The 27,917-nt window shown below is 45.7% G+C and overlaps 22 non-coding genes across 22 annotated transcripts; all 22 read left to right on the top strand.

The window, feature by feature from the left end:
- Window positions 1–176: 176 nt before the first annotated feature.
- Window positions 177–295, top strand: trnal-caa (transfer RNA leucine (anticodon CAA)). The gene is made up of 2 exons: window positions 177–214; window positions 250–295. It is a non-coding gene; the product is annotated as a tRNA-Leu (tRNA).
- Window positions 296–2,499: 2,204 nt separating this feature from the next.
- On the top strand, window positions 2,500–2,619 carry trnal-caa (transfer RNA leucine (anticodon CAA)). Its single transcript has 2 exons — window positions 2,500–2,538; window positions 2,574–2,619. It is a non-coding gene; the product is annotated as a tRNA-Leu (tRNA).
- A 1,041-nt stretch (window positions 2,620–3,660) lies between these two features.
- trnal-caa (transfer RNA leucine (anticodon CAA)) lies at window positions 3,661–3,779 on the top strand. The gene is made up of 2 exons: window positions 3,661–3,698; window positions 3,734–3,779. It is a non-coding gene; the product is annotated as a tRNA-Leu (tRNA).
- Window positions 3,780–4,820: 1,041 nt separating this feature from the next.
- trnal-caa (transfer RNA leucine (anticodon CAA)) lies at window positions 4,821–4,939 on the top strand. The gene is made up of 2 exons: window positions 4,821–4,858; window positions 4,894–4,939. It is a non-coding gene; the product is annotated as a tRNA-Leu (tRNA).
- A 1,041-nt stretch (window positions 4,940–5,980) lies between these two features.
- trnal-caa (transfer RNA leucine (anticodon CAA)) lies at window positions 5,981–6,099 on the top strand. The gene is made up of 2 exons: window positions 5,981–6,018; window positions 6,054–6,099. It is a non-coding gene; the product is annotated as a tRNA-Leu (tRNA).
- A 1,041-nt stretch (window positions 6,100–7,140) lies between these two features.
- trnal-caa (transfer RNA leucine (anticodon CAA)) lies at window positions 7,141–7,259 on the top strand. The gene is made up of 2 exons: window positions 7,141–7,178; window positions 7,214–7,259. It is a non-coding gene; the product is annotated as a tRNA-Leu (tRNA).
- A 1,041-nt stretch (window positions 7,260–8,300) lies between these two features.
- trnal-caa (transfer RNA leucine (anticodon CAA)) lies at window positions 8,301–8,419 on the top strand. Its single transcript has 2 exons — window positions 8,301–8,338; window positions 8,374–8,419. It is a non-coding gene; the product is annotated as a tRNA-Leu (tRNA).
- Window positions 8,420–9,460: 1,041 nt separating this feature from the next.
- On the top strand, window positions 9,461–9,580 carry trnal-caa (transfer RNA leucine (anticodon CAA)). The gene is made up of 2 exons: window positions 9,461–9,499; window positions 9,546–9,580. It is a non-coding gene; the product is annotated as a tRNA-Leu (tRNA).
- Window positions 9,581–10,615: 1,035 nt separating this feature from the next.
- On the top strand, window positions 10,616–10,734 carry trnal-caa (transfer RNA leucine (anticodon CAA)). The gene is made up of 2 exons: window positions 10,616–10,653; window positions 10,689–10,734. It is a non-coding gene; the product is annotated as a tRNA-Leu (tRNA).
- A 1,041-nt stretch (window positions 10,735–11,775) lies between these two features.
- On the top strand, window positions 11,776–11,894 carry trnal-caa (transfer RNA leucine (anticodon CAA)). Its single transcript has 2 exons — window positions 11,776–11,813; window positions 11,849–11,894. It is a non-coding gene; the product is annotated as a tRNA-Leu (tRNA).
- A 1,041-nt stretch (window positions 11,895–12,935) lies between these two features.
- On the top strand, window positions 12,936–13,054 carry trnal-caa (transfer RNA leucine (anticodon CAA)). Its single transcript has 2 exons — window positions 12,936–12,973; window positions 13,009–13,054. It is a non-coding gene; the product is annotated as a tRNA-Leu (tRNA).
- Window positions 13,055–14,095: 1,041 nt separating this feature from the next.
- Window positions 14,096–14,214, top strand: trnal-caa (transfer RNA leucine (anticodon CAA)). Its single transcript has 2 exons — window positions 14,096–14,133; window positions 14,169–14,214. It is a non-coding gene; the product is annotated as a tRNA-Leu (tRNA).
- Window positions 14,215–15,255: 1,041 nt separating this feature from the next.
- Window positions 15,256–15,374, top strand: trnal-caa (transfer RNA leucine (anticodon CAA)). Its single transcript has 2 exons — window positions 15,256–15,293; window positions 15,329–15,374. It is a non-coding gene; the product is annotated as a tRNA-Leu (tRNA).
- A 1,041-nt stretch (window positions 15,375–16,415) lies between these two features.
- On the top strand, window positions 16,416–16,534 carry trnal-caa (transfer RNA leucine (anticodon CAA)). Its single transcript has 2 exons — window positions 16,416–16,453; window positions 16,489–16,534. It is a non-coding gene; the product is annotated as a tRNA-Leu (tRNA).
- A 1,041-nt stretch (window positions 16,535–17,575) lies between these two features.
- Window positions 17,576–17,694, top strand: trnal-caa (transfer RNA leucine (anticodon CAA)). Its single transcript has 2 exons — window positions 17,576–17,613; window positions 17,649–17,694. It is a non-coding gene; the product is annotated as a tRNA-Leu (tRNA).
- A 1,041-nt stretch (window positions 17,695–18,735) lies between these two features.
- On the top strand, window positions 18,736–18,854 carry trnal-caa (transfer RNA leucine (anticodon CAA)). Its single transcript has 2 exons — window positions 18,736–18,773; window positions 18,809–18,854. It is a non-coding gene; the product is annotated as a tRNA-Leu (tRNA).
- Window positions 18,855–19,895: 1,041 nt separating this feature from the next.
- trnal-caa (transfer RNA leucine (anticodon CAA)) lies at window positions 19,896–20,014 on the top strand. Its single transcript has 2 exons — window positions 19,896–19,933; window positions 19,969–20,014. It is a non-coding gene; the product is annotated as a tRNA-Leu (tRNA).
- Window positions 20,015–21,055: 1,041 nt separating this feature from the next.
- On the top strand, window positions 21,056–21,174 carry trnal-caa (transfer RNA leucine (anticodon CAA)). Its single transcript has 2 exons — window positions 21,056–21,093; window positions 21,129–21,174. It is a non-coding gene; the product is annotated as a tRNA-Leu (tRNA).
- A 2,201-nt stretch (window positions 21,175–23,375) lies between these two features.
- Window positions 23,376–23,494, top strand: trnal-caa (transfer RNA leucine (anticodon CAA)). The gene is made up of 2 exons: window positions 23,376–23,413; window positions 23,449–23,494. It is a non-coding gene; the product is annotated as a tRNA-Leu (tRNA).
- Window positions 23,495–24,535: 1,041 nt separating this feature from the next.
- On the top strand, window positions 24,536–24,654 carry trnal-caa (transfer RNA leucine (anticodon CAA)). Its single transcript has 2 exons — window positions 24,536–24,573; window positions 24,609–24,654. It is a non-coding gene; the product is annotated as a tRNA-Leu (tRNA).
- A 1,041-nt stretch (window positions 24,655–25,695) lies between these two features.
- Window positions 25,696–25,814, top strand: trnal-caa (transfer RNA leucine (anticodon CAA)). Its single transcript has 2 exons — window positions 25,696–25,733; window positions 25,769–25,814. It is a non-coding gene; the product is annotated as a tRNA-Leu (tRNA).
- A 1,041-nt stretch (window positions 25,815–26,855) lies between these two features.
- trnal-caa (transfer RNA leucine (anticodon CAA)) lies at window positions 26,856–26,974 on the top strand. Its single transcript has 2 exons — window positions 26,856–26,893; window positions 26,929–26,974. It is a non-coding gene; the product is annotated as a tRNA-Leu (tRNA).
- Window positions 26,975–27,917: the final 943 nt, after the last annotated feature.

Raw genomic sequence — 27,917 nt, 5'->3', positions numbered from 1 at the left:
ATGTTGGTTGCATTGCAGGGATGATGAACTGAATGACTGGCACTGCCGGTTAATTCATGCAGGAAGAATGAATGGAGTGTGTTTGTTGTGTGTTTGCACAGGAGGAATGAGTGTGATGCTGCTCAGTAAGAGTGCAGAATTTGGAGCACGTTTTTCTAGAGCTTTTGTGCACAGGTGTCAGGATGGCCGAGTGGTCTAAGGCGCCAGACTCAAGGACTGTTAATCCTTACCTTACCGATGATTGGTGAATTCTGGTCCCTTTCTAGGGGCGTGGGTTCGAATCCCACTTCTGACATTACCTTTTGATCCACACAATTACAACCAGCGTCAAAAAGCCTGCTCAACTCATCTTCAATTTACAAGTGGCCACCACTAATACCTCAAAGGTATTGCCGTTTGCCAACAAGCTAAAGGCAACGCTCACAGACCAACTTCTTTTCCTCAGAAAACTTACCACATCCTAACACTGTCCTTGGGGATAAGGTTTCAAATCACACTTCTCTTTTCAACCAATTCCCACACTAAAAATCAGGGAGTCAGAAATCTACCTTTTTACCCTACCTTGATGCATTCCACATTGCTTTCTGCTGCTGTGGCTTTCAATCCCACTGCAAACAGTGGTGTTTCTCAGGAAAAGGGCACCAGAGTCAAAGAATGAGACTTCTTCCACACAAAGGCTGCTGAATTCTGCTCCGTTACTCAGGGAATTACTTCCAATGCTACTTCCCACATTAACATTTTGCCAGAAACAAAGGCACCACAGCCAAGCAATTCAGGCACCAGTGCGTAAAAGTTGCCAGAGTTGATGCCTTTTTTAGGCCGTGCCTTTCGGGTGGCAATGCTCAGACTAATGCTTATGGCCAAGGGCGCAATAGCTGCAGAGTGCCTTGTTTCCCCTCACAAAGTTGGGAGATCCAGGTAATTTTCTGGGGAGCAGGACTCCAAATAGCACTTGTCACATGAATGTACTGTGAGAAAAGTAAAGGCCCGGGAATGAGAGACTGAAATGTCCTGTTTGGAACGAGTGTTAGATTTTGAATGGCTCACGTTCGAACGGCAGCTGTGCTGCTTGCGTTTTGTCAAGTTGAGCCAGCAGAATTGTAGGATGTTAGCCGCTATTTTGCAAAATACGAGTTGTTGGGAGAAATATGTGCGTATGAATGTTGGTTGCATTGCAGGGATGATGAACTGAATGACTGGCACTGCCGGTTAATTCATGCAGGAAGAATGAATGGAGTGTGTTTGTTGTGTGTTTGCACAGGAGGAATGAGTGTGATGCTGCTCAGTAAGAGTGCAGAATTTGGAGCACGTTTTTCTAGAGCTTTTGTGTACAGGTGTCACGATGGCCGAGTGGTCTAAGGCGGCAGACTCAAAGACTGTTAATCTTTACCTTACCAATGGTTGGTGAATTCTGGTCCCTTCCTAGGGGCGTGGGTTCGAATCCCACTTCTGACATTACCTTTTGATCCACACAATTACAACCAGCGTCAAAAAGCCTGCTCAACTCATCTTCAATTTACAAGTGGCCGCCACTAATACCTCAAAGGTATTGCCGTTTGCCAACAAGCTAAAGGCAACGCTCACAGACCAACTTCTTTTCCTTAGAAAACTTACCACATCCTAACACTGTCCTTGGGGATAAGGTTTCAAATCACACTTCTCTTTTCAACCAATTCCCACACTAAAAATCAGGGAGTCAGAAATCTACCTTTTTACCCTACCGCGTTGATGCATTCCACATTGCTTTCTGCTGCTGTGGCTTTCAATCCCACTGCAAACAGTGGTGTTTCTCAGGAAAAGGGCACCAGAGTCAAGGAATGAGACTTCTTCCACACAAAGGCTGCTGAATTCTGCTCCGTTACTCAGGGAATTACTTCCAATGCTACTTCCCACATTAACATTTTGCCAGAAACAAAGGCACCACAGCCAAGCAATTCAGGCACCAGTGCGTAAAAGTTGCCAGAGTTGATGCCTTTTTTAGGCCGTGCCTTTCGGGTGGCAATGCTCAGACTAATGCTTATGGCCAAGGGCGCAATAGCTGCAGAGTGCCTTGTTTCCCCTCACAAAATTGGGAGATCCAGGTAATTTTCTGGGGAGCAGGACTCCAAATAGCACTTGTCACATGAATGTATTGTGAGAAAAGTAAAGGCCCGGGAATGAGAGACTGAAATGTCCTGTTTGGAACGAGTGTTAGATTTTGAATGGCTCACGTTCGAACGGCAGCTGTGCTGCTTGCGTTTTGTCAAGTTGAGCAAGCAGAATTGTAGGATGTTAGCCGCTATTTTGCAAAATACGAGTTGTTGGGAGAAATATGTGCGTATGAATGTTGGTTGCATTGCAGGGATGATGAACTGAATGACTGGCACTGCCGGTTAATTCATGCAGGAAGAATGAATGGAGTGTGTTTGTTGTGTGTATGCACAGGAGGAATGAGTGTGATGCTGCTCAGTAAGAGTGCAGAATTTGGAGCACGTTTTTCTAGAGTTTTTGTGCACAGGTGTCAGGATGGCCGAGTGGTCTAAGGCGCACAGACTCAAGGACTGTTAATCCTTACCTTACCGATGGTTGGTGAATTCTGGTCCCTTTCTAGGGGCGTGGGTTCGAATCCCACTTCTGACATTACCTTTTGATCCACACAATTACAACCAGCGTCAAAAAGCCTGCTCAACTCATCTTCAATTTACAAGTGGCCGCCACTAATACCTCAAAGGTATTGCCGTTTGCCAACAAGCTAAAGGCAACGCTCACAGACCAACTTCTTTTCCTCAGAAAACTTACCACATCCTAACACTGTCCTTGGGGATAAGGTTTCAAATCACACTTCTCTTTTCAACCAATTCCCACACTAAAAATCAGGGAGTCAGAAATCTACCTTTTTACCCTACCTTGATGCATTCCACATTGCTTTCTGCTGCTGTGGCTTTCAATCCCACTGCAAACAGTGGTGTTTCTCAGGAAAAGGGCACCAGAGTCAAAGAATGAGACTTCTTCCACACAAAGGCTGCTGAATTCTGCTCCGTTACTCAGGGAATTACTTCCAATGCTACTTCCCACATTAACATTTTGCCAGAAACAAAGGCACCACAGCCAAGCAATTCAGGCACCAGTGCGTAAAAGTTGCCAGAGTTGATGCCTTTTTTAGGCCGTGCCTTTCGGGTGGCAATGCTCAGACTAATGCTTATGGCCAAGGGCGCAATAGCTGCAGAGTGCCTTGTTTCCCCTCACAAAATTGGGAGATCCAGGTAATTTTCTGGGGAGCAGGACTCCAAATAGCACTTGTCACATGAATGTATTGTGAGAAAAGTAAAGGCCCGGGAATGAGAGACTGAAATGTCCTGTTTGGAACGAGTGTTAGATTTTGAATGGCTCACGTTCGAACGGCAGCTGTGCTGCTTGCGTTTTGTCAAGTTGAGCCAGCAGAATTGTAGGATGTTAGCCGCTATTTTGCAAAATACGAGTTGTTGGGAGAAATATGTGCGTATGAATGTTGGTTGCATTGCAGGGATGATGAACTGAATGACTGGCACTGCCGGTTAATTCATGCAGGAAGAATGAATGGAGTGTGTTTGTTGTGTGTATGCACAGGAGGAATGAGTGTGATGCAGCTCAGTAAGAGTGCAGAATTTGGAGCACGTTTTTCTAGAGCTTTTGTGCACAGGTGTCAGGATGGCCGAGTGGTCTAAGGCGCCAGACTCAAGGACTGTTAATCTTTACCTTACCGATGGTTGGTGAATTCTGGTCCCTTTCTAGGGGCGTGGGTTCGAATCCCACTTCTGACATTACCTTTTGATCCACACAATTACAACCAGCGTCAAAAAGCCTGCTCAACTCATCTTCAATTTACAAGTGGCCACCACTAATACCTCAAAGGTATTGCCGTTTGCCAACAAGCTAAAGGCAACGCTCACAGACCAACTTCTTTTCCTCAGAAAACTTACCACATCCTAACACTGTCCTTGGGGATAAGGTTTCAAATCACACTTCTCTTTTCAACCAATTCCCACACTAAAAATCAGGGAGTCAGAAATCTACCTTTTTACCCTACCTTGATGCATTCCACATTGCTTTCTGCTGCTGTGGCTTTCAATCCCACTGCAAACAGTGGTGTTTCTCAGGAAAAGGGCACCAGAGTCAAAGAATGAGACTTCTTCCACACAAAGGCTGCTGAATTCTGCTCCGTTACTCAGGGAATTACTTCCAATGCTACTTCCCACATTAACATTTTGCCAGAAACAAAGGCACCACAGCCAAGCAATTCAGGCACCAGTGCGTAAAAGTTGCCAGAGTTGATGCCTTTTTTAGGCCGTGCCTTTCGGGTGGCAATGCTCAGACTAATGCTTATGGCCAAGGGCGCAATAGCTGCAGAGTGCCTTGTTTCCCCTCACAAAGTTGGGAGATCCAGGTAATTTTCTGGGGAGCAGGACTCCAAATAGCACTTGTCACATGAATGTATTGTGAGAAAAGTAAAGGCCCGGGAATGAGAGACTGAAATGTCCTGTTTGGAACGAGTGTTAGATTTTGAATGGCTCACGTTCGAACGGCAGCTGTGCTGCTTGCGTTTTGTCAAGTTGAGCCAGCAGAATTGTAGGATGTCAGCCGCTATTTTGCAAAATACGAGTTGTTGGGAGAAATATGTGCGTATGAATGTTGGTTGCATTGCAGGGATGATGAACTGAATGACTGGCACTGCCGGTTAATTCATGCAGGAAGAATGAATGGAGTGTGTTTGTTGTGTGTTTGCACAGGAGGAATGAGTGTGATGCTGCTCAGTAAGAGTGCAGAATTTGGAGCACGTTTTTCTAGAGGTTTTGTGCACAGGTGTCAGGATGGCCGAGTGGTCTAAGGCGCCAGACTCAAGGACTGTTAATCCTTACCTTACCGATGGTTGGTGAATTCTGGTCCCTTTCTAGGGGCGTGGGTTCGAATCCCACTTCTGACATTACCTTTTGATCCACACAATTACAACCAGCGTCAAAAAGCCTGCTCAACTCATCTTCAATTTACAAGTGGCCACCACTAATACCTCAAAGGTATTGCCGTTTGCCAACAAGCTAAAGGCAACGCTCACAGACCAACTTCTTTTCCTCAGAAAACTTACCACATCCTAACACTGTCCTTGGGGATAAGGTTTCAAATCACACTTCTCTTTTCAACCAATTCCCACACTAAAAATCAGGGAGTCAGAAATCTACCTTTTTACCCTACCTTGATGCATTCCACATTGCTTTCTGCTGCTGTGGCTTTCAATCCCACTGCAAACAGTGGTGTTTCTCAGGAAAAGGGCACCAGAGTCAAAGAATGAGACTTCTTCCACACAAAGGCTGCTGAATTCTGCTCCGTTACTCAGGGAATTACTTCCAATGCTACTTCCCACATTAACATTTTGCCAGAAACAAAGGCACCACAGCCAAGCAATTCAGGCACCAGTGCGTAAAAGTTGCCAGAGTTGATGCCTTTTTTAGGCCGTGCCTTTCGGGTGGCAATGCTCAGACTAATGCTTATGGCCAAGGGCGCAATAGCTGCAGAGTGCCTTGTTTCCCCTCACAAAGTTGGGAGATCCAGGTAATTTTCTGGGGAGCAGGACTCCAAATAGCACTTGTCACATGAATGTATTGTGAGAAAAGTAAAGGCCCGGGAATGAGAGACTGAAATGTCCTGTTTGGAACGAGTGTTAGATTTTGAATGGCTCACGTTCGAACGGCAGCTGTGCTGCTTGCGTTTTGTCAAGTTGAGCCAGCAGAATTGTAGGATGTTAGCCGCTATTTTGCAAAATACGAGTTGTTGGGAGAAATATGTGCGTATGAATGTTGGTTGCATTGCAGGGATGATGAACTGAATGACTGGCACTGCCGGTTAATTCATGCAGGAAGAATGAATGGAGTGTGTTTGTTGTGTGTTTGCACAGGAGGAATGAGTGTGATGCTGCTCAGTAAGAGTGCAGAATTTGGAGCACGTTTTTCTAGTGCTTTTGTGCACAGGTGTCAGGATGGCCGAGTGGTCTAAGGCGCCAGACTCAAGGACTGTTAATCCTTACCTTACCGATGGTTGGTGAATTCTGGTCCCTTTCTAGGGGCGTGGGTTCGAATCCCACTTCTGACATTACCTTTTGATCCACACAATTACAACCAGCGTCAAAAAGCCTGCTCAACTCATCTTCAATTTACAAGTGGCCACCACTAATACCTCAAAGGTATTGCCGTTTGCCAACAAGCTAAAGGCAACGCTCACAGACCAACTTCTTTTCCTCAGAAAACTTACCACATCCTAACACTGTCCTTGGGGATAAGGTTTCAAATCACACTTCCCTTTTCAACCAATTCCCACACTAAAAATCAGGGAGTCAGAAATCTACCTTTTTACCCTACCTTGATGCATTCCACATTGCTTTCTGCTGCTGTGGCTTTCAATCCCACTGCAAACAGTGGTGTTTCTCAGGAAAAGGGCACCAGAGTCAAAGAATGAGACTTCTTCCACACAAAGGCTGCTGAATTCTGCTCCGTTACTCAGGGAATTACTTCCAATGCTACTTCCCACATTAACATTTTGCCAGAAACAAAGGCACCACAGCCAAGCAATTCAGGCACCAGTGCGTAAAAGTTGCCAGAGTTGATGCCTTTTTTAGGCCGTGCCTTTCGGGTGGCAATGCTCAGACTAATGCTTATGGCCAAGGGCGCAATAGCTGCAGAGTGCCTTGTTTCCCCTCACAAAGTTGGGAGATCCAGGTAATTTTCTGGGGAGCAGGACTCCAAATAGCACTTGTCACATGAATGTATTGTGAGAAAAGTAAAGGCCCGGGAATGAGAGACTGAAATGTCCTGTTTGGAACGAGTGTTAGATTTTGAATGGCTCACGTTCGAACGGCAGCTGTGCTGCTTGCGTTTTGTCAAGTTGAGCCAGCAGAATTGTAGGATGTCAGCCGCTATTTTGCAAAATACGAGTTGTTGGGAGAAATATGTGCGTATGAATGTTGGTTGCATTGCAGGGATGATGAACTGAATGACTGGCACTGCCGGTTAATTCATGCAGGAAGAATGAATGGAGTGTGTTTGTTGTGTGTTTGCACAGGAGGAATGAGTGTGATGCTGCTCAGTAAGAGTGCAGAATTTGGAGCACGTTTTTCTAGTGCTTTTGTACACAGGTGTCAGGATGGCCGAGTGGTCTAAGGCGCCAGACTCAAGGACTGTTAATCCTTACCTTACCGATGGTTGGTGAATTCTGGTCCCTTTCTAGGGGCGTGGGTTCGAATCCCACTTCTGACATTACCTTTTGATCCACACAATTACAACCAGCGTCAAAAAGCCTTCTCAACTCATCTTCAATTTACAAGTGGCCACCACTAATACCTCAAAGGTATTGCCGTTTGCCAACAAGCTAAAGGCAACGCTCACAGACCAACTTCTTTTCCTCAGAAAACTTACCACATCCTAACACTGTCCTTGGGGATAAGGTTTCAAATCACACTTCTCTTTTCAACCAATTCCCACACTAAAAATCAGGGAGTCAGAAATCTACCTTTTTACCCTACCTTGATGCATTCCACATTGCTTTCTGCTGCTGTGGCTTTCAATCCCACTGCAAACAGTGGTGTTTCTCAGGAAAAGGGCACCAGAGTCAAAGAATGAGACTTCTTCCACACAAAGGCTGCTGAATTCTGCTCCGTTACTCAGGGAATTACTTCCAATGCTACTTCCCACATTAACATTTTGCCAGAAACAAAGGCACCACAGCCAAGCAATTCAGGCACCAGTGCGTAAAAGTTGCCAGAGTTGATGCCTTTTTTAGGCCGTGCCTTTCGGGTGGCAATGCTCAGACTAATGCTTATGGCCAAGGGCGCAATAGCTGCAGAGTGCCTTGTTTCCCCTCACAAAGTTGGGAGATCCAGGTAATTTTCTGGGGAGCAGGACTCCAAATAGCACTTGTCACATGAATGTATTGTGAGAAAAGTAAAGGCCCGGGAATGAGAGACTGAAATGTCCTGTTTGGAACGAGTGTTAGATTTTGAATGGCTCACGTTCGAACGGCAGCTGTGCTGCTTGCGTTTTGTCAAGTTGAGCCAGCAGAATTGTAGGATGTTAGCCGCTATTTTGCAAAATACGAGTTGTTGGGAGAAATATGTGCGTATGAATGTTGGTTGCATTGCAGGGATGATGAACTGAATGACTGGCACTGCCGGTTAATTCATGCAGGAAGAATGAATGGAGTGTGTTTGTTGTGTGTTTGCACAGGAGGAATGAGTGTGATGCTGCTCAGTAAGAGTGCAGAATTTGGAGCACGTTTTTCTAGTGCTTTTGTGCACAGGTGTCAGGATGGCCGAGTGGTCTAAGGCGCCAGACTCAAGGACTGTTAATCCTTACCTTACCGATGGTTGGTGAATTCTGGTCCCTTTCTAGGGGCGTGGGTTCGAATCCCACTTCTGACATTACCTTTTGATCCACACAATTACAACCAGCGTCAAAAAGCCTGCTCAACTCATCTTCAATTTACAAGTGGCCACCACTAATACCTCAAAGGTATTGCCGTTTGCCAACAAGCTAAAGGCAACGCTCACAGACCAACTTCTTTTCCTCAGAAAACTTACCACATCCTAACACTGTCCTTGGGGATAAGGTTTCAAATCACACTTCTCTTTTCAACCAATTCCCACACTAAAAATCAGGGAGTCAGAAATCTACCTTTTTACCCTACCTTGATGCATTCCACATTGCTTTCTGCTGCTGTGGCTTTCAATCCCACTGCAAACAGTGGTGTTTCTCAGGAAAAGGGCACCAGAGTCAAAGAATGAGACTTCTTCCACACAAAGGCTGCTGAATTCTGCTCCGTTACTCAGGGAATTACTTCCAATGCTACTTCCCACATTAACATTTTGCCAGAAACAAAGGCACCACAGCCAAGCAATTCAGGCACCAGTGCGTAAAAGTTGCCAGAGTTGATGCCTTTTTTAGGCCGTGCCTTTCGGGTGGCAATGCTCAGACTAATGCTTATGGCCAAGGGCGCAATAGCTGCAGAGTGCCTTGTTTCCCCTCACAAAGTTGGGAGATCCAGGTAATTTTCTGGGGAGCAGGACTCCAAATAGCACTTGTCACATGAATGTATTGTGAGAAAAGTAAAGGCCCGGGAATGAGAGACTGAAATGTCCTGTTTGGAACGAGTGTTAGATTTTGAATGGCTCACGTTCGAACGGCAGCTGTGCTGCTTGCGTTTTGTCAAGTTGAGCCAGCAGAATTGTAGGATGTCAGCCGCTATTTTGCAAAATACGAGTTGTTGGGAGAAATATGTGCGTATGAATGTTGGTTGCATTGCAGGGATGATGAACTGAATGACTGGCACTGCCGGTTAATTCATGCAGGAAGAATGAATGGAGTGTGTTTGTTGTGTGTTTGCACAGGAGGAATGAGTGTGATGCTGCTCAGTAAGAGTGCAGAATTTGGAGCACGTTTTTCTAGTGCTTTTGTACACAGGTGTCAGGATGGCCGAGTGGTCTAAGGCGCTCAGACTCAAGGACTGTTAATCCTTACCTTACCGATGGTTGGTGAATTCTGGTCCCTTTCTAGGGGCGTGGGTTCGAATCCCACTTCTGACATTACCTTTTGATCCACACAATTACAACCAGCGTCAAAAAGCCTTCTCAACTCATCTTCAATTTACAAGTGGCCACCACTAATACCTCAAAGGTATTGCCGTTTGCCAACAAGCTAAAGGCAACGCTCACAGACCAACTTCTTTTCCTCAGAAAACTTACCACATCCTAACACTGTCCTTGGGGATAAGGTTTCAAATCACACTTCTCTTTTCAACCAATTCCCACACTAAAAATCAGGGAGTCAGAAATCTACCTTTTTACCCTACCTTGATGCATTCCACATTGCTTTCTGCTGCTGTGGCTTTCAATCCCACTGCAAACAGTGGTGTTTCTCAGGAAAAGGGCACCAGAGTCAAAGAATGAGACTTCTTCCACACAAAGGCTGCTGAATTCTGCTCCGTTACTCAGGGAATTACTTCCAATGCTACTTCCCACATTAACATTTTGCCAGAAACAAAGGCACCACAGCCAAGCAATTCAGGCACCAGTGCGTAAAAGTTGCCAGAGTTGATGCCTTTTTTAGGCCGTGCCTTTCGGGTGGCAATGCTCAGACTAATGCTTATGGCCAAGGGCGCTGCAGAGTGCCTTGTTTCCCCTCACAAAGTTGGGAGATCCAGGTAATTTTCTGGGGAGCAGGACTCCAAATAGCACTTGTCACATGAATGTATTGTGAGAAAAGTAAAGGCCCGGGAATGAGAGACTGAAATGTCCTGTTTGGAACGAGTGTTAGATTTTGAATGGCTCACGTTCGAACGGCAGCTGTGCTGCTTGCGTTTTGTCAAGTTGAGCCAGCAGAATTGTAGGATGTTAGCCGCTATTTTGCAAAATACGAGTTGTTGGGAGAAATATGTGCGTATGAATGTTGGTTGCATTGCAGGGATGATGAACTGAATGACTGGCACTGCCGGTTAATTCATGCAGGAAGAATGAATGGAGTGTGTTTGTTGTGTGTTTGCACAGGAGGAATGAGTGTGATGCTGCTCAGTAAGAGTGCAGAATTTGGAGCACGTTTTTCTAGTGCTTTTGTGCACAGGTGTCAGGATGGCCGAGTGGTCTAAGGCGCCAGACTCAAGAACTGTTAATCCTTACCTTACCGATGGTTGGTGAATTCTGGTCCCATTCTAGGGGCGTGGGTTCGAATCCCACTTCTGACATTACCTTTTGATCCACACAATTACAACCAGCGTCAAAAAGCCTGCTCAACTCATCTTCAATTTACAAGTGGCCACCACTAATACCTCAAAGGTATTGCCGTTTGCCAACAAGCTAAAGGCAACGCTCACAGACCAACTTCTTTTCCTCAGAAAACTTACCACATCCTAACACTGTCCTTGGGGATAAGGTTTCAAATCACACTTCTCTTTTCAACCAATTCCCACACTAAAAATCAGGGAGTCAGAAATCTACCTTTTTACCCTACCTTGATGCATTCCACATTGCTTTCTGCTGCTGTGGCTTTCAATCCCACTGCAAACAGTGGTGTTTCTCAGGAAAAGGGCACCAGAGTCAAAGAATGAGACTTCTTCCACACAAAGGCTGCTGAATTCTGCTCCGTTACTCAGGGAATTACTTCCAATGCTACTTCCCACATTAACATTTTGCCAGAAACAAAGGCACCACAGCCAAGCAATTCAGGCACCAGTGCGTAAAAGTTGCCAGAGTTGATGCCTTTTTTAGGCCGTGCCTTTCGGGTGGCAATGCTCAGACTAATGCTTATGGCCAAGGGCGCAATAGCTGCAGAGTGCCTTGTTTCCCCTCACAAAGTTGGGAGATCCAGGTAATTTTCTGGGGAGCAGGACTCCAAATAGCACTTGTCACATGAATGTATTGTGAGAAAAGTAAAGGCCCGGGAATGAGAGACTGAAATGTCCTGTTTGGAACGAGTGTTAGATTTTGAATGGCTCACGTTCGAACGGCAGCTGTGCTGCTTGCGTTTTGTCAAGTTGAGCCAGCAGAATTGTAGGATGTTAGCCGCTATTTTGCAAAATACGAGTTGTTGGGAGAAATATGTGCGTATGAATGTTGGTTGCATTGCAGGGATGATGAACTGAATGACTGGCACTGCCGGTTAATTCATGCAGGAAGAATGAATGGAGTGTGTTTGTTGTGTGTTTGCACAGGAGGAATGAGTGTGATGCTGCTCAGTAAGAGTGCAGAATTTGGAGCACGTTTTTCTAGTGCTTTTGTACACAGGTGTCAGGATGGCCGAGTGGTCTAAGGCGCCAGACTCAAGGACTGTTAATCCTTACCTTACCGATGGTTGGTGAATTCTGGTCCCTTTCTAGGGGCGTGGGTTCGAATCCCACTTCTGACATTACCTTTTGATCCACACAATTACAACCAGCGTCAAAAAGCCTGCTCAACTCATCTTCAATTTACAAGTGGCCACCACTAATACCTCAAAGGTATTGCCGTTTGCCAACAAGCTAAAGGCAACGCTCACAGACCAACTTCTTTTCCTCAGAAAACTTACCACATCCTAACACTGTCCTTGGGGATAAGGTTTCAAATCACACTTCTCTTTTCAACCAATTCCCACACTAAAAATCAGGGAGTCAGAAATCTACCTTTTTACCCTACCTTGATGCATTCCACATTGCTTTCTGCTGCTGTGGCTTTCAATCCCACTGCAAACAGTGGTGTTTCTCAGGAAAAGGGCACCAGAGTCAAAGAATGAGACTTCTTCCACACAAAGGCTGCTGAATTCTGCTCCGTTACTCAGGGAATTACTTCCAATGCTACTTCCCACATTAACATTTTGCCAGAAACAAAGGCACCACAGCCAAGCAATTCAGGCACCAGTGCGTAAAAGTTGCCAGAGTTGATGCCTTTTTTAGGCCGTGCCTTTCGGGTGGCAATGCTCAGACTAATGCTTATGGCCAAGGGCGCAATAGCTGCAGAGTGCCTTGTTTCCCCTCACAAAGTTGGGAGATCCAGGTAATTTTCTGGGGAGCAGGACTCCAAATAGCACTTGTCACATGAATGTATTGTGAGAAAAGTAAAGGCCCGGGAATGAGAGACTGAAATGTCCTGTTTGGAACGAGTGTTAGATTTTGAATGGCTCACGTTCGAACGGCAGCTGTGCTGCTTGCGTTTTGTCAAGTTGAGCCAGCAGAATTGTAGGATGTCAGCCGCTATTTTGCAAAATACGAGTTGTTGGGAGAAATATGTGCGTATGAATGTTGGTTGCATTGCAGGGATGATGAACTGAATGACTGGCACTGCCGGTTAATTCATGCAGGAAGAATGAATGGAGTGTGTTTGTTGTGTGTTTGCACAGGAGGAATGAGTGTGATGCTGCTCAGTAAGAGTGCAGAATTTGGAGCACGTTTTTCTAGAGCTTTTGTGCGCAGGTGTCAGGATGGCCGAGTGGTCTAAGGCGCCAGACTCAAGGACTGTTAATCCTTACCTTACCGATGGTTGGTGAATTCTGGTCCCTTTCTAGGGGCGTGGGTTCGAATCCCACTTCTGACATTACCTTTTGATCCACACAATTACAACCAGCGTCAAAAAGCCTGCTCAACTCATCTTCAATTTACAAGTGGCCACCACTAATACCTCAAAGGTATTGCCGTTTGCCAACAAGCTAAAGGCAACGCTCACAGACCAACTTCTTTTCCTCAGAAAACTTACCACATCCTAACACTGTCCTTGGGGATAAGGTTTCAAATCACACTTCTCTTTTCAACCAATTCCCACACTAAAAATCAGGGAGTCAGAAATCTACCTTTTTACCCTACCTTGATGCATTCCACATTGCTTTCTGCTGCTGTGGCTTTCAATCCCACTGCAAACAGTGGTGTTTCTCAGGAAAAGGGCACCAGAGTCAAAGAATGAGACTTCTTCCACACAAAGGCTGCTGAATTCTGCTCCGTTACTCAGGGAATTACTTCCAATGCTACTTCCCACATTAACATTTTGCCAGAAACAAAGGCACCACAGCCAAGCAATTCAGGCACCAGTGCGTAAAAGTTGCCAGAGTTGATGCCTTTTTTAGGCCGTGCCTTTCGGGTGGCAATGCTCAGACTAATGCTTATGGCCAAGGGCGCAATAGCTGCAGAGTGCCTTGTTTCCCCTCACAAAGTTGGGAGATCCAGGTAATTTTCTGGGGAGCAGGACTCCAAATAGCACTTGTCACATGAATGTATTGTGAGAAAAGTAAAGGCCCGGGAATGAGAGACTGAAATGTCCTGTTTGGAACGAGTGTTAGATTTTGAATGGCTCACGTTCGAACGGCAGCTGTGCTGCTTGCGTTTTGTCAAGTTGAGCCAGCAGAATTGTAGGATGTTAGCCGCTATTTTGCAAAATACGAGTTGTTGGGAGAAATATGTGCGTATGAATGTTGGTTGCATTGCAGGGATGATGAACTGAATGACTGGCACTGCCGGTTAATTCATGCAGGAAGAATGAATGGAGTGTGTTTGTTGTGTGTTTGCACAGGAGGAATGAGTGTGATGCTGCTCAGTAAGAGTGCAGAATTTGGAGCACGTTTTTCTAGTGCTTTTGTACACAGGTGTCAGGATGGCCGAGTGGTCTAAGGCGCCAGACTCAAGGACTGTTAATCCTTACCTTACCGATGGTTGGTGAATTCTGGTCCCTTTCTAGGGGCGTGGGTTCGAATCCCACTTCTGACATTACCTTTTGATCCACACAATTACAACCAGCGTCAAAAAGCCTGCTCAACTCATCTTCAATTTACAAGTGGCCACCACTAATACCTCAAAGGTATTGCCGTTTGCCAACAAGCTAAAGGCAACGCTCACAGACCAACTTCTTTTCCTCAGAAAACTTACCACATCCTAACACTGTCCTTGGGGATAAGGTTTCAAATCACACTTCTCTTTTCAACCAATTCCCACACTAAAAATCAGGGAGTCAGAAATCTACCTTTTTACCCTACCTTGATGCATTCCACATTGCTTTCTGCTGCTGTGGCTTTCAATCCCACTGCAAACAGTGGTGTTTCTCAGGAAAAGGGCACCAGAGTCAAAGAATGAGACTTCTTCCACACAAAGGCTGCTGAATTCTGCTCCGTTACTCAGGGAATTACTTCCAATGCTACTTCCCACATTAACATTTTGCCAGAAACAAAGGCACCACAGCCAAGCAATTCAGGCACCAGTGCGTAAAAGTTGCCAGAGTTGATGCCTTTTTTAGGCCGTGCCTTTCGGGTGGCAATGCTCAGACTAATGCTTATGGCCAAGGGCGCAATAGCTGCAGAGTGCCTTGTTTCCCCTCACAAAGTTGGGAGATCCAGGTAATTTTCTGGGGAGCAGGACTCCAAATAGCACTTGTCACATGAATGTATTGTGAGAAAAGTAAAGGCCCGGGAATGAGAGACTGAAATGTCCTGTTTGGAACGAGTGTTAGATTTTGAATGGCTCACGTTCGAACGGCAGCTGTGCTGCTTGCGTTTTGTCAAGTTGAGCCAGCAGAATTGTAGGATGTCAGCCGCTATTTTGCAAAATACGAGTTGTTGGGAGAAATATGTGCGTATGAATGTTGGTTGCATTGCAGGGATGATGAACTGAATGACTGGCACTGCCGGTTAATTCATGCAGGAAGAATGAATGGAGTGTGTTTGTTGTGTGTTTGCACAGGAGGAATGAGTGTGATGCTGCTCAGTAAGAGTGCAGAATTTGGAGCACGTTTTTCTAGAGCTTTTGTGCGCAGGTGTCAGGATGGCCGAGTGGTCTAAGGCGCCAGACTCAAGGACTGTTAATCCTTACCTTACCGATGGTTGGTGAATTCTGGTCCCTTTCTAGGGGCGTGGGTTCGAATCCCACTTCTGACATTACCTTTTGATCCACACAATTACAACCAGCGTCAAAAAGCCTGCTCAACTCATCTTCAATTTACAAGTGGCCACCACTAATACCTCAAAGGTATTGCCGTTTGCCAACAAGCTAAAGGCAACGCTCACAGACCAACTTCTTTTCCTCAGAAAACTTACCACATCCTAACACTGTCCTTGGGGATAAGGTTTCAAATCACACTTCTCTTTTCAACCAATTCCCACACTAAAAATCAGGGAGTCAGAAATCTACCTTTTTACCCTACCTTGATGCATTCCACATTGCTTTCTGCTGCTGTGGCTTTCAATCCCACTGCAAACAGTGGTGTTTCTCAGGAAAAGGGCACCAGAGTCAAAGAATGAGACTTCTTCCACACAAAGGCTGCTGAATTCTGCTCCGTTACTCAGGGAATTACTTCCAATGCTACTTCCCACATTAACATTTTGCCAGAAACAAAGGCACCACAGCCAAGCAATTCAGGCACCAGTGCGTAAAAGTTGCCAGAGTTGATGCCTTTTTTAGGCCGTGCCTTTCGGGTGGCAATGCTCAGACTAATGCTTATGGCCAAGGGCGCAATAGCTGCAGAGTGCCTTGTTTCCCCTCACAAAGTTGGGAGATCCAGGTAATTTTCTGGGGAGCAGGACTCCAAATAGCACTTGTCACATGAATGTATTGTGAGAAAAGTAAAGGCCCGGGAATGAGAGACTGAAATGTCCTGTTTGGAACGAGTGTTAGATTTTGAATGGCTCACGTTCGAACGGCAGCTGTGCTGCTTGCGTTTTGTCAAGTTGAGCCAGCAGAATTGTAGGATGTCAGCCGCTATTTTGCAAAATACGAGTTGTTGGGAGAAATATGTGCGTATGAATGTTGGTTGCATTGCAGGGATGATGAACTGAATGACTGGCACTGCCGGTTAATTCATGCAGGAAGAATGAATGGAGTGTGTTTGTTGTGTGTTTGCACAGGAGGAATGAGTGTGATGCTGCTCAGTAAGAGTGCAGAATTTGGAGCACGTTTTTCTAGAGCTTTTGTGCACAGGTGTCAGGATGGCCGAGTGGTCTAAGGCGCCAGACTCAAGGACTGTTAATCCTTACCTTACCGATGGTTGGTGAATTCTGGTCCCTTTCTAGGGGCGTGGGTTCGAATCCCACTTCTGACATTACCTTTTGATCCACACAATTACAACCAGCGTCAAAAAGCCTGCTCAACTCATCTTCAATTTACAAGTGGCCACCACTAATACCTCAAAGGTATTGCCGTTTGCCAACAAGCTAAAGGCAACGCTCACAGACCAACTTCTTTTCCTCAGAAAACTTACCACATCCTAACACTGTCCTTGGGGATAAGGTTTCAAATCACACTTCTCTTTTCAACCAATTCCCACACTAAAAATCAGGGAGTCAGAAATCTACCTTTTTACCCTACCTTGATGCATTCCACATTGCTTTCTGCTGCTGTGGCTTTCAATCCCACTGCAAACAGTGGTGTTTCTCAGGAAAAGGGCACCAGAGTCAAAGAATGAGACTTCTTCCACACAAAGGCTGCTGAATTCTGCTCCGTTACTCAGGGAATTACTTCCAATGCTACTTCCCACATTAACATTTTGCCAGAAACAAAGGCACCACAGCCAAGCAATTCAGGCACCAGTGCGTAAAAGTTGCCAGAGTTGATGCCTTTTTTAGGCCGTGCCTTTCGGGTGGCAATGCTCAGACTAATGCTTATGGCCAAGGGCGCAATAGCTGCAGAGTGCCTTGTTTCCCCTCACAAAGTTGGGAGATCCAGGTAATTTTCTGGGGAGCAGGACTCCAAATAGCACTTGTCACATGAATGTATTGTGAGAAAAGTAAAGGCCCGGGAATGAGAGACTGAAATGTCCTGTTTGGAACGAGTGTTAGATTTTGAATGGCTCACGTTCGAACGGCAGCTGTGCTGCTTGCGTTTTGTCAAGTTGAGCCAGCAGAATTGTAGGATGTCAGCCGCTATTTTGCAAAATACGAGTTGTTGGGAGAAATATGTGCGTATGAATGTTGGTTGCATTGCAGGGATGATGAACTGAATGACTGGCACTGCCGGTTAATTCATGCAGGAAGAATGAATGGAGTGTGTTTGTTGTGTGTTTGCACAGGAGGAATGAGTGTGATGCTGCTCAGTAAGAGTGCAGAATTTGGAGCACGTTTTTCTAGAGCTTTTGTGCACAGGTGTCAGGATGGCCGAGTGGTCTAAGGCGCCAGACTCAAGGACTGTTAATCCTTACCTTACCGATGGTTGGTGAATTCTGGTCCCTTTCTAGGGGCGTGGGTTCGAATCCCACTTCTGACATTACCTTTTGATCCACACAATTACAACCAGCGTCAAAAAGCCTGCTCAACTCATCTTCAATTTACAAGTGGCCACCACTAATACCTCAAAGGTATTGCCGTTTGCCAACAAGCTAAAGGCAACGCTCACAGACCAACTTCTTTTCCTCAGAAAACTTACCACATCCTAACACTGTCCTTGGGGATAAGGTTTCAAATCACACTTCTCTTTTCAACCAATTCCCACACTAAAAATCAGGGAGTCAGAAATCTACCTTTTTACCCTACCTTGATGCATTCCACATTGCTTTCTGCTGCTGTGGCTTTCAATCCCACTGCAAACAGTGGTGTTTCTCAGGAAAAGGGCACCAGAGTCAAAGAATGAGATTTCTTCCACACAAAGGCTGCTGAATTCTGCTCCGTTACTCAGGGAATTACTTCCAATGCTACTTCCCACATTAACATTTTGCCAGAAACAAAGGCACCACAGCCAAGCAATTCAGGCACCAGTGCGTAAAAGTTGCCAGAGTTGATGCCTTTTTTAGGCCGTGCCTTTCGGGTGGCAATGCTCAGACTAATGCTTATGGCCAAGGGCGCAATAGCTGCAGAGTGCCTTGTTTCCCCTCACAAAGTTGGGAGATCCAGGTAATTTTCTGGGGAGCAGGACTCCAAATAGCACTTGTCACATGAATGTATTGTGAGAAAAGTAAAGGCCCGGGAATGAGAGACTGAAATGTCCTGTTTGGAACGAGTGTTAGATTTTGAATGGCTCACGTTCGAACGGCAGCTGTGCTGCTTGCGTTTTGTCAAGTTGAGCCAGCAGAATTGTAGGATGTCAGCCGCTATTTTGCAAAATACGAGTTGTTGGGAGAAATATGTGCGTATGAATGTTGGTTGCATTGCAGGGATGATGAACTGAATGACTGGCACTGCCGGTTAATTCATGCAGGAAGAATGAATGGAGTGTGTTTGTTGTGTGTTTGCACAGGAGGAATGAGTGTGATGCTGCTCAGTAAGAGTGCAGAATTTGGAGCACGTTTTTCTAGAGCTTTTGTGCACAGGTGTCAGGATGGCCGAGTGGTCTAAGGCGCCAGACTCAAGGACTGTTAATCCTTACCTTACCGATGGTTGGTGAATTCTGGTCCCTTTCTAGGGGCGTGGGTTCGAATCCCACTTCTGACATTACCTTTTGATCCACACAATTACAACCAGCGTCAAAAAGCCTGCTCAACTCATCTTCAATTTACAAGTGGCCACCACTAATACCTCAAAGGTATTGCCGTTTGCCAACAAGCTAAAGGCAACGCTCACAGACCAACTTCTTTTCCTCAGAAAACTTACCACATCCTAACACTGTCCTTGGGGATAAGGTTTCAAATCACACTTCTCTTTTCAACCAATTCCCACACTAAAAATCAGGGAGTCAGAAATCTACCTTTTTACCCTACCTTGATGCATTCCACATTGCTTTCTGCTGCTGTGGCTTTCAATCCCACTGCAAACAGTGGTGTTTCTCAGGAAAAGGGCACCAGAGTCAAAGAATGAGACTTCTTCCACACAAAGGCTGCTGAATTCTGCTCCGTTACTCAGGGAATTACTTCCAATGCTACTTCCCACATTAACATTTTGCCAGAAACAAAGGCACCACAGCCAAGCAATTCAGGCACCAGTGCGTAAAAGTTGCCAGAGTTGATGCCTTTTTTAGGCCGTGCCTTTCGGGTGGCAATGCTCAGACTAATGCTTATGGCCAAGGGCGCAATAGCTGCAGAGTGCCTTGTTTCCCCTCACAAAGTTGGGAGATCCAGGTAATTTTCTGGGGAGCAGGACTCCAAATAGCACTTGTCACATGAATGTATTGTGAGAAAAGTAAAGGCCCGGGAATGAGAGACTGAAATGTCCTGTTTGGAACGAGTGTTAGATTTTGAATGGCTCACGTTCGAACGGCAGCTGTGCTGCTTGCGTTTTGTCAAGTTGAGCCAGCAGAATTGTAGGATGTCAGCCGCTATTTTGCAAAATACGAGTTGTTGGGAGAAATATGTGCGTATGAATGTTGGTTGCATTGCAGGGATGATGAACTGAATGACTGGCACTGCCGGTTAATTCATGCAGGAAGAATGAATGGAGTGTGTTTGTTGTGTGTTTGCACAGGAGGAATGAGTGTGATGCTGCTCAGTAAGAGTGCAGAATTTGGAGCACGTTTTTCTAGAGCTTTTGTGCGCAGGTGTCAGGATGGCCGAGTGGTCTAAGGCGCCAGACTCAAGGACTGTTAATCCTTACCTTACCGATGGTTGGTGAATTCTGGTCCCTTTCTAGGGGCGTGGGTTCGAATCCCACTTCTGACATTACCTTTTGATCCACACAATTACAACCAGCGTCAAAAAGCCTGCTCAACTCATCTTCAATTTACAAGTGGCCACCACTAATACCTCAAAGGTATTGCCGTTTGCCAACAAGCTAAAGGCAACGCTCACAGACCAACTTCTTTTCCTCAGAAAACTTACCACATCCTAACACTGTCCTTGGGGATAAGGTTTCAAATCACACTTCTCTTTTCAACCAATTCCCACACTAAAAATCAGGGAGTCAGAAATCTACCTTTTTACCCTACCTTGATGCATTCCACATTGCTTTCTGCTGCTGTGGCTTTCAATCCCACTGCAAACAGTGGTGTTTCTCAGGAAAAGGGCACCAGAGTCAAAGAATGAGACTTCTTCCACACAAAGGCTGCTGAATTCTGCTCCGTTACTCAGGGAATTACTTCCAATGCTACTTCCCACATTAACATTTTGCCAGAAACAAAGGCACCACAGCCAAGCAATTCAGGCACCAGTGCGTAAAAGTTGCCAGAGTTGATGCCTTTTTTAGGCCGTGCCTTTCGGGTGGCAATGCTCAGACTAATGCTTATGGCCAAGGGCGCAATAGCTGCAGAGTGCCTTGTTTCCCCTCACAAAGTTGGGAGATCCAGGTAATTTTCTGGGGAGCAGGACTCCAAATAGCACTTGTCACATGAATGTATTGTGAGAAAAGTAAAGGCCCGGGAATGAGAGACTGAAATGTCCTGTTTGGAACGAGTGTTAGATTTTGAATGGCTCACGTTCGAACGGCAGCTGTGCTGCTTGCGTTTTGTCAAGTTGAGCCAGCAGAATTGTAGGATGTCAGCCGCTATTTTGCAAAATACGAGTTGTTGGGAGAAATATGTGCGTATGAATGTTGGTTGCATTGCAGGGATGATGAACTGAATGACTGGCACTGCCGGTTAATTCATGCAGGAAGAATGAATGGAGTGTGTTTGTTGTGTGTTTGCACAGGAGGAATGAGTGTGATGCTGCTCAGTAAGAGTGCAGAATTTGGAGCACGTTTTTCTAGAGCTTTTGTGCACAGGTGTCAGGATGGCCGAGTGGTCTAAGGCGCCAGACTCAAGGACTGTTAATCCTTACCTTACCGATGGTTGGTGAATTCTGGTCCCTTTCTAGGGGCGTGGGTTCGAATCCCACTTCTGACATTACCTTTTGATCCACACAATTACAACCAGCGTCAAAAAGCCTGCTCAACTCATCTTCAATTTACAAGTGGCCACCACTAATACCTCAAAGGTATTGCCGTTTGCCAACAAGCTAAAGGCAACGCTCACAGACCAACTTCTTTTCCTCAGAAAACTTACCACATCCTAACACTGTCCTTGGGGATAAGGTTTCAAATCACACTTCTCTTTTCAACCAATTCCCACACTAAAAATCAGGGAGTCAGAAATCTACCTTTTTACCCTACCTTGATGCATTCCACATTGCTTTCTGCTGCTGTGGCTTTCAATCCCACTGCAAACAGTGGTGTTTCTCAGGAAAAGGGCACCAGAGTCAAAGAATGAGACTTCTTCCACACAAAGGCTGCTGAATTCTGCTCCGTTACTCAGGGAATTACTTCCAATGCTACTTCCCACATTAACATTTTGCCAGAAACAAAGGCACCACAGCCAAGCAATTCAGGCACCAGTGCGTAAAAGTTGCCAGAGTTGATGCCTTTTTTAGGCCGTGCCTTTCGGGTGGCAATGCTCAGACTAATGCTTATGGCCAAGGGCGCAATAGCTGCAGAGTGCCTTGTTTCCCCTCACAAAGTTGTGAGATCCAGGTAATTTTCTGGGGAGCAGGACTCCAAATAGCACTTGTCACATGAATGTATTGTGAGAAAAGTAAAGGCCCGGGAATGAGAGACTGAAATGTCCTGTTTGGAACGAGTGTTAGATTTTGAATGGCTCACGTTCGAACGGCAGCTGTGCTGCTTGCGTTTTGTCAAGTTGAGCCAGCAGAATTGTAGGATGTTAGCCGCTATTTTGCAAAATACGAGTTGTTGGGAGAAATATGTGCGTATGAATGTTGGTTGCATTGCAGGGATGATGAACTGAATGACTGGCACTGCCGGTTAATTCATGCAGGAAGAATGAATGGAGTGTGTTTGTTGTGTGTTTGCACAGGAGGAATGAGTGTGATGCTGCTCAGTAAGAGTGCAGAATTTGGAGCACGTTTTTCTAGAACTTTTGTGCACAGGTGTCAGGATGGCTGAGTGGTCTAAGGCGCCCGACTCAAGGACTGTTAATCCTTACCTTACCGATGGTTGGTGAATTCTGGTCCCTTTCTAGGGGCGTGGGTTCGAATCCCACTTCTGACATTACCTTTTGATCCACACAATTACAACCAGCGTCAAAAAGCCTGCTCAACTCATCTTCAATTTACAAGTGGCCACCACTAATACCTCAAAGGTATTGCCGTTTGCCAACAAGCTAAAGGCAACGCTCACAGACCAACTTCTTTTCCTCAGAAAACTTACCACATCCTAACACTGTCCTTGGGGATAAGGTTTCAAATCACACTTCTCTTTTCAACCAATTCCCACACTAAAAATCAGGGAGTCAGAAATCTACCTTTTTACCCTACCTTGATGCATTCCACATTGCTTTCTGCTGCTGTGGCTTTCAATCCCACTGCAAACAGTGGTGTTTCTCAGGAAAAGGGCACCAGAGTCAAAGAATGAGACTTCTTCCACACAAAGGCTGCTGAATTCTGCTCCGTTACTCAGGGAATTACTTCCAATGCTACTTCCCACATTAACATTTTGCCAGAAACAAAGGCACCACAGCCAAGCAATTCAGGCACCAGTGCGTAAAAGTTGCCAGAGTTGATGCCTTTTTTAGGCCGTGCCTTTCGGGTGGCAATGCTCAGACTAATGCTTATGGCCAAGGGCGCAATAGCTGCAGAGTGCCTTGTTTCCCCTCACAAAGTTGGGAGATCCAGGTAATTTTCTGGGGAGCAGGACTCCAAATAGCACTTGTCACATGAATGTATTGTGAGAAAAGTAAAGGCCCGGGAATGAGAGACTGAAATGTCCTGTTTGGAACGAGTGTTAGATTTTGAATGGCTCACGTTCGAACGGCAGCTGTGCTGCTTGCGTTTTGTCAAGTTGAGCCAGCAGAATTGTAGGATGTCAGCCGCTATTTTGCAAAATACGAGTTGTTGGGAGAAATATGTGCGTATGAATGTTGGTTGCATTGCAGGGATGATGAACTGAATGACTGGCACTGCCGGTTAATTCATGCAGGAAGAATGAATGGAGTGTGTTTGTTGTGTGTTTGCACAGGAGGAATGAGTGTGATGCTGCTCAGTAAGAGTGCAGAATTTGGAGCACGTTTTTCTAGAGCTTTTGTGCACAGGTGTCAGGATGGCCGAGTGGTCTAAGGCGCCAGACTCAAGGACTGTTAATCCTTACCTTACCGATGGTTGGTGAATTCTGGTCCCTTTCTAGGGGCGTGGGTTCGAATCCCACTTCTGACATTACCTTTTGATCCACACAATTACAACCAGCGTCAAAAAGCCTGCTCAACTCATCTTCAATTTACAAGTGGCCACCACTAATACCTCAAAGGTATTGCCGTTTGCCAACAAGCTAAAGGCAACGCTCACAGACCAACTTCTTTTCCTCAGAAAACTTACCACATCCTAACACTGTCCTTGGGGATAAGGTTTCAAATCACACTTCTCTTTTCAACCAATTCCCACACTAAAAATCAGGGAGTCAGAAATCTACCTTTTTACCCTACCTTGATGCATTCCACATTGCTTTCTGCTGCTGTGGCTTTCAATCCCACTGCAAACAGTGGTGTTTCTCAGGAAAAGGGCACCAGAGTCAAAGAATGAGACTTCTTCCACACAAAGGCTGCTGAATTCTGCTCCGTTACTCAGGGAATTACTTCCAATGCTACTTCCCACATTAACATTTTGCCAGAAACAAAGGCACCACAGCCAAGCAATTCAGGCACCAGTGCGTAAAAGTTGCCAGAGTTGATGCCTTTTTTAGGCCGTGCCTTTCGGGTGGCAATGCTCAGACTAATGCTTATGGCCAAGGGCGCAATAGCTGCAGAGTGCCTTGTTTCCCCTCACAAAGTTGGGAGATCCAGGTAATTTTCTGGGGAGCAGGACTCCAAATAGCACTTGTCACATGAATGTATTGTGAGAAAAGTAAAGGCCCGGGAATGAGAGACTGAAATGTCCTGTTTGGAACGAGTGTTAGATTTTGAATGGCTCACGTTCGAACGGCAGCTGTGCTGCTTGCGTTTTGTCAAGTTGAGCCAGCAGAATTGTAGGATGTCAGCCGCTATTTTGCAAAATACGAGTTGTTGGGAGAAATATGTGCGTATGAATGTTGGTTGCATTGCAGGGATGATGAACTGAATGACTGGCACTGCCGGTTAATTCATGCAGGAAGAATGAATGGAGTGTGTTTGTTGTGTGTTTGCACAGGAGGAATGAGTGTGATGCTGCTCAGTAAGAGTGCAGAATTTGGAGCACGTTTTTCTAGAGCTTTTGTGCACAGGTGTCAGGATGGCCGAGTGGTCTAAGGCGCCAGACTCAAGGACTGTTAATCTTTACCTTACCGATGGTTGGTGAATTCTGGTCCCTTTCTAGGGGCGTGGGTTCGAATCCCACTTCTAACATTACCTTTTGATCCACACAATTACAACCAGCGTCAAAAAGCCTGCTCAACTCATCTTCAATTTACAAGTGGCCACCACTAATACCTCAAAGGTATTGCCGTTTGCCAACAAGCTAAAGGCAACGCTCACAGACCAACTTCTTTTCCTCAGAAAACTTACCACATCCTAACACTGTCCTTGGGGATAAGGTTTCAAATCACACTTCTCTTTTCAACCAATTCCCACACTAAAAATCAGGGAGTCAGAAATCTACCTTTTTACCCTACCTTGATGCATTCCACATTGCTTTCTGCTGCTGTGGCTTTCAATCCCACTGCAAACAGTGGTGTTTCTCAGGAAAAGGGCACCAGAGTCAAAGAATGAGACTTCTTCCACACAAAGGCTGCTGAATTCTGCTCCGTTACTCAGGGAATTACTTCCAATGCTACTTCCCACATTAACATTTTGCCAGAAACAAAGGCACCACAGCCAAGCAATTCAGGCACCAGTGCGTAAAAGTTGCCAGAGTTGATGCCTTTTTTAGGCCGTGCCTTTCGGGTGGCAATGCTCAGACTAATGCTTATGGCCAAGGGCGCAATAGCTGCAGAGTGCCTTGTTTCCCCTCACAAAGTTGGGAGATCCAGGTAATTTTCTGGGGAGCAGGACTCCAAATAGCACTTGTCACATGAATGTATTGTGAGAAAAGTAAAGGCCCGGGAATGAGAGACTGAAATGTCCTGTTTGGAACGAGTGTTAGATTTTGAATGGCTCACGTTCGAACGGCAGCTGTGCTGCTTGCGTTTTGTCAAGTTGAGCCAGCAGAATTGTAGGATGTCAGCCGCTATTTTGCAAAATACGAGTTGTTGGGAGAAATATGTGCGTATGAATGTTGGTTGCATTGCAGGGATGATGAACTGAATGACTGGCACTGCCGGTTAATTCATGCAGGAAGAATGAATGGAGTGTGTTTGTTGTGTGTTTGCACAGGAGGAATGAGTGTGATGCTGCTCAGTAAGAGTGCAGAATTTGGAGCACGTTTTTCTAGAGCTTTTGTGCACAGATGTCAGGATGGCCGAGTGGTCTAAGGCGCCAGACTCAAGGACTGTTAATCCTTACCTTACCGATGGTTGGTGAATTCTGGTCCCTTTCTAGGGGCGTGGGTTCGAATCCCACTTCTGACATTACCTTTTGATCCACACAATTGCAACCAGCGTCAAAAAGCCTGCTCAACTCATCTTCAATTTACAAGTGGCCGCCACTAATACCTCAAAGGTATTGCCGTTTGCCAACAAGCTAAAGGCAACGCTCACAGACCAACTTCTTTTCCTCAGAAAACTTACCACATCCTAACACTGTCCTTGGGGATAAGGTTTCAAATCACACTTCTCTTTTCAACCAATTCCCACACTAAAAATCAGGGAGTCAGAAATCTACCTTTTTACCCTACCTTGATGCATTCCACATTGCTTTCTGCTGCTGTGGCTTTCAATCCCACTGCAAACAGTGGTGTTTCTCAGGAAAAGGGCACCAGAGTCAAAGAATGAGACTTCTTCCACACAAAGGCTGCTGAATTCTGCTCCGTTACTCAGGGAATTACTTCCAATGCTACTTCCCACATTAACATTTTGCCAGAAACAAAGGCACCACAGCCAAGCAATTCAGGCACCAGTGCGTAAAAGTTGCCAGAGTTGATGCCTTTTTTAGGCCGTGCCTTTCGGGTGGCAATGCTCAGACTAATGCTTATGGCCAAGGGCGCAATAGCTGCAGAGTGCCTTGTTTCCCCTCACAAAGTTGGGAGATCCAGGTAATTTTCTGGGGAGCAGGACTCCAAATAGCACTTGTCACATGAATGTATTGTGAGAAAAGTAAAGGCCCGGGAATGAGAGACTGAAATGTCCTGTTTGGAACGAGTGTTAGATTTTGAATGGCTCACGTTCGAACGGCAGCTGTGCTGCTTGCGTTTTGTCAAGTTGAGCCAGCAGAATTGTAGGATGTCAGCCGCTATTTTGCAAAATACGAGTTGTTGGGAGAAATATGTGCGTATGAATGTTGGTTGCATTGCAGGGATGATGAACTGAATGACTGGCACTGCCGGTTAATTCATGCAGGAAGAATGAATGGAGTGTGTTTGTTGTGTGTTTGCACAGGAGGAATGAGTGTGATGCTGCTCAGTAAGAGTGCAGAATTTGGAGCACGTTTTTCTAGAGCTTTTGTGCACAGGTGTCAGGATGGCCGAGTGGTCTAAGGCACCAGACTCAAGGACTGTTAATCCTTACCTTACCGATGGTTGGTGAATTCTGGTCCCTTTCCAGGGGCGTGGGTTCGAATCCCACTTCTGACATTACCTTTTGATCCACACAATTACAACTAGCGTCAAAAAGCCTGCTCAACTCATCTTCAATTTACAAGTGGCCACCACTAATACCTCAAAGGTATTGCCGTTTGCCAACAAGCTAAAGGCAACGCTCACAGACCAACTTCTTTTCCTCAGAAAACTTACCACATCCTAACACTGTCCTTGGGGATAAGGTTTCAAATCACACTTCTCTTTTCAACCAATTCCCACACTAAAAATCAGGGAGTCAGAAATCTACCTTTTTACCCTACCTTGATGCATTCCACATTGCTTTCTGCTGCTGTGGCTTTCAATCCCACTACAAACAGTGGTGTTTCTCAGGAAAAGGGCACCAGAGTCAAAGAATGAGACTTCTTCCACACAAAGGCTGCTGAATTCTGCTCCGTTACTCAGGGAATTACTTCCAATGCTACTTCCCACATTAACATTTTGCCAGAAACAAAGGCACCACAGCCAAGCAATTCAGGCACCAGTGCGTAAAAGTTGCCAGAGTTGATGCCTTTTTTAGGCCGTGCCTTTCGGGTGGCAATGCTCAGACTAATGCTTATGGCCAAGGGCGCAATAGCTGCAGAGTGCCTTGTTTCCCCTCACAAAGTTGTGAGATCCAGGTAATTTTCTGGGGAGCAGGACTCCAAATAGCACTTGTCACATGAATGTATTGTGAGAAAAGTAAAGGCCCGGGAATGAGAGACTGAAATGTCCTGTTTGGAACGAGTGTTAGATTTTGAATGGCTCACGTTCGAACGGCAGCTGTGCTGCTTGCGTTTTGTCAAGTTGAGCCAGCAGAATTGTAGGATGTCAGCCGCTATTTTGCAAAATACGAGTTGTTGGGAGAAATATGTGCGTATGAATGTTGGTTGCATTGCAGGGATGATGAACTGAATGACTGGCACTGCCGGTTAATTCATGCAGGAAGAATGAATGGAGT

This window comes from Somniosus microcephalus, chromosome 19, assembly GCF_052327205.1.
Source record: "Somniosus microcephalus isolate GS21.2 chromosome 19, FLI_Smic_1.0, whole genome shotgun sequence".
NCBI classification, from domain to species: domain Eukaryota; kingdom Metazoa; phylum Chordata; class Chondrichthyes; order Squaliformes; family Somniosidae; genus Somniosus; species Somniosus microcephalus.
Note: the sequence above shows the minus strand (reverse complement) of the source record. Positions and strands in the feature narration are given on the sequence as shown.